Below are 4,338 nucleotides of genomic sequence, written 5' to 3'. Positions count from 1 at the left end.
GTTTTGTATTGCACGTGTATTGGAGTTGTGGCCCACCTTCTAGTCTTGTATAGTTGAGGTAGAGGCCTTTCCTTATAATATATATACGTGTACCAGCACCCCATCAATATAATGATTATTATATTGCAAATCATCTCTCTACACTTCATATCTTTATGTGTCATTTACTTTCGTATGTTTGACTACTTCGACTACTTCATCTACGACGCTCGCTCTCGCTCCGCAACCTCGAACCGGACTCACCGACGGAGTTGCGGAACAAGGATGACACGGCAGCCTACTGACCTCTATAGTAGTAGGAGCCGAAACACGCAAACGCGGGAAGCTAACCGCGTACAAGCCGCGTCGATGGCGAGTAGTGTTTATATTTTTACTAGACTGGAGAAACGTGATGGCACGCAGTGGGTCAGCCATAGCTAAATGTGATAGCTAAGCTCCGGTCGTCGCGTCGTTGTGTGGTCATCGGTCTACCGCCATGCCATAATGTAGCCACCACTTGCGTTGCGTGACAGCACGCGACGACGACGACGGCGGCGAGCATATACACGGAGGTCAGATGGGCCCCGCTCGCGGCTGTTGGTATGCATGCAATCGCCGGCGGTGCGCCCACAGCACCAAACGCGGCGATGGTAGCGGCTACTAGACGGTGCACGGTTCCTTCAGTTCGGGTTTGACAGGGGCGAATCTAGCTTGTAGCCTGTGGGGGCGAATGCCTCCACTCGTTTTCTCAGCCCACTTGTACTAGGCTCGTAGTACAAAACGTTGCCCCCGCTCAGCTTAATATATTTGCCTTCGCTCAATTATTTTTCTGCTCTAAATTCAAAGCCCATGTAGTACGAGAAATAATGGCTTAGAACACCAGCACAACCCAATACGAAAGAGGCTGCCTACTCGAATCAATGGAAACGAATTAACACAGCACACACGTCACGCACGAGAGTGCGGGAGTTGCCGAGTCAGAGTTGTTGATCAGATGCGTTCGCCGCCCGGCTCCCTGACGTGACAAGCCGCCGACGCCTTCCACCCTGCGCTGCACCTACATGGCGTGCCTCGGGCGGTGGCCTCGATCCGCAGCCTGCAGGCCGGCTGGCCGTCCGTCAGATTAGCACAAGGAAGACGTTGCGCCGGTAAGTCGTAAACCGTAGGATGAGTAGGTTCAGTTTTTTTCTTCTAATTTCCAATTATTGTTATATTCCGATTTTCATGTTAGAGAGGTAATCGTATCAAATATCCACGTATTGAAATTTTAATATATGGATTGGTAATCGTATCATATATGGAATGCTGATTGAGTTAGCTTAGCTTAATAATTTTGTGTAAATAAGTACGTGGAATAGACTAAATCTATGAATGTTAAACGTTACTGTATGTCAAAATTTTGAATGCTCATATATTTGACATTGACAAGGAAGCTAATAAAGAGATTCTTTGGAAAGTCAACAACCCACAATATGCCAAAAGAGGTGACAATTAAACACTTCCATGGGAAAAATCGCCGTGGGATGAAACAGAAGGAGGTAATGTGCTCAAGCTTATTTATTTATATATGAAATTTTACATTCTCTCTAGATTGAAACATGTTTCTATTTTCTTGCAGCTTGAAGACTACAAATTAATTCAAAACGGTCAGGAACAACATATTGATATTTCTCTAGTTATTGCGCCTTAAATAGTTAGTTTATTTTTACTTTGGCAATGAACTTGACATAAGTATGTGCTGACATTATCTTATAAGGAAATATATGATTTTACTTCTTACACACTGCATTTTTTTTAGGGGTCTTACACACTATGTATGATTGTGTGTTCAGTTTTTTAAATGATCTAGCCATTAGTTTGTACACATCTCTTTGAAGAAAAAAAAACATACACATCTTTGCCCCCTCTCGGTTTTCATCCTGGCTCCGCCCCTGAGTTTGCAGGAACCTGTTGGACACAAAACCGTATGCGACAGACAGAGGTTGATGCCAAGGATTAGGATTGGACGGAGCATGCGGTCAGCGAGGACGCACGAAGACGCGCCGTGCAGGCCATGAGTCTGATGCACTTCAGTTTTTTTTTCCTTTTCCTTTTTCTGTCTACGAAGGCGCTGCCTCCCACATCTTCGCTGAGTCAAATTCGAAGCAAGCAACCCGGAAAAAAAAAAGAATCGAAGCACGCACATTGTAGTTGGACCGAGCACTAGCAGCCCGAGAGAACGCTGGCCCTTGGTGGTTGGTTGCAGTTGCACGACCCGGCAGCTAGGGGAGCGCGCGCTGCAAAATCAACAGTTTCAACGGACACAGCACCCAACGGGCATGTGGCCTCACGTTCGTCGTCGAGACTCCGACTCGCGTTTATATTGGGAGCGTGGAGTGTGCATGCACGCACGTTCCACTTGTTGCTTCGACTTTTCCGAGTACTACATACGCCGGGCTCTCCGTTGCTGCCATGTACTACGGTCCCTTGAATTTTTCGTAGTCACACCACGCCCACGTGGCTCTCTCACACCCCCTCCCACCCGCGCAAACCGCACGACACGCACGAACACATCCCTAACCCTAGAATCGCCTTGTCCTCTCCATGGGTGGTCAAAGCGTGACACTCGTGGTACCATATCATCTTCGGATGCGACTAAATTACACAGAAGTACCACAATTACTGGTGGTACCATATCATCTTCGAATGCAAGTAAATTACACAGAAATACCACAATTGAGACATTGAAAACAGATTGATATCAAAATTGATAATTTTTACGTGTCATTATCAAGTTTGGGGCGAGACGTTGCAAAAGAGGCTAAAAGTGTGTTTTATACATATTGACAGGTATTTTAACTGGTTGGGCCCACCCGTCAGGCGCCATGCTGGCCAGTGAGCGCGTGCCCGCGCGCTGACTCGGACGAGCCCGGGTCGAACCGTTGAGCGTCGGCTGGTGCGTTCGAGCCAGACCCCGACCCCTACTCTGCCCTCTTCCTCCTCGCTCCCTCGCCGCCGCCTCCCTCCCCGCCCGCCCCGCCGGCCACCACACCACGCCGCCGCCGCCATGGCTCGAACTGCTTAGGCGCTGTCCACTCTCTCCCCCGCGGCTGCTCCTCCCTCGCGCCCTCCTCTCCCCGGCGACTGTTGTGCCCTAGGTGACGATGGCGTCGGCGACTCCGACAGGGGGCGAGGGCCGGGGCGATGACGGTGGTAGCGGCGGCGTCCTCCCCCGCTTAGGCGTCGACGGCAATGGCGGCTACTCCACGTCGGAGTACAGTAGCAACGACGATGGTTTTTCGGAGACGGCATTGTCGATGAAGCAAAGGTTGCGGATGGCGCGAATTTGGGTGGCCAACCCCAGCACCACCCATCAGTGGACTCATGGCATCGGTGGTGTTTTATAAGTGCTTCACTCTTCCATTTTTGCTAATTAAAATTGGGGATTAGGGTTAGGGTTTACTGCCTCCATGTTGATCACTCTAATTGCTACTGGTGTATATGATTTACATTGTTATTTGTGAGTCCAAATTAGGATTAGGTGTTATCTAACTAGAGCAGAGCAGCATTATTCTGTTAACTACTTCTTTGAAAATACAGAACATCAGTTTGTTGTCATAGTGTTAACTACCCATTGAGATAGTTATTTTACATTGTATACTATTATTATGCTTTTGTAATGCCCGAATAATTATACTACAGTAATGGCATGCTAATGATGTCATGTCACCGCCATTGCTGTTGTTAACCTCGTGATGATTCAATCATGTTTAAATTTGAAATTCAAAATTTAGTCAAACAGCAAAAGTAGATAAAAAAAAGGAGAAAGCAAACAAAAAAAATAAAAGAAGACCCCCTGGCCCAGCTGGGCCAATCAGCCCAGCCGGCCAACCCACACCCCCACTGCCTTTGCATATTAGGCCACACACCCCGAACCCTAACCACTAGGCCCCTCCCCCACTTCCTCCCACACACCCACGCTCCTCTGCTCCCCATCCCCCGCGATTCGAGATCTGGATCGCGCCACACCCAACCCCTGCCACTCACACCGACACCGCACCGTCTCCGGCGCCCCGACGCCGCGCCCCGACGCCGCCGTCGCTGACCGCCGACACCCGTCGCCTCCCCGACCCCGAGCCGGCGCACCACCACCTCGACACCGTCGCTCTGGGCCTCATAGCCTCGTCCGCGACTGCGCCGTCGCCGGACTTCCTCGTCCCCGTCGCCGTCGTCCGCCTCGTCCTCTCCCTCGCCGGACCACCCCGAGACACGCCGCCCCTCTTCCCAGCACCGAACGTGAGGACCCCCCGTCTCCCCATTCCTCCTATCACTGCCGAGCGCGCCTGCGGACCCGGCTGTCGCCGCTCGCCGCGGTCACCC

The 4,338-nt window shown here is 50.6% G+C and overlaps 1 long non-coding RNA gene across 1 annotated transcript; it reads left to right on the top strand.

The window, feature by feature from the left end:
* Positions 1-1,086: 1,086 nt before the first annotated feature.
* On the top strand, positions 1,087-1,723 carry LOC119288826. Its single transcript, XR_005141291.1, has 3 exons — positions 1,087-1,127; positions 1,413-1,517; positions 1,598-1,723. It is a non-coding gene; the product is annotated as an uncharacterized LOC119288826 (long non-coding RNA).
* The last annotated feature ends 2,615 nt before the right edge of the window (positions 1,724-4,338 follow it).

Source organism: Triticum dicoccoides, chromosome 4A, assembly GCF_002162155.2.
Source record: "Triticum dicoccoides isolate Atlit2015 ecotype Zavitan chromosome 4A, WEW_v2.0, whole genome shotgun sequence".
NCBI classification, from domain to species: Eukaryota; Viridiplantae; Streptophyta; class Magnoliopsida; order Poales; family Poaceae; genus Triticum; species Triticum dicoccoides.
Note: the sequence above shows the minus strand (reverse complement) of the source record. Positions and strands in the feature narration are given on the sequence as shown.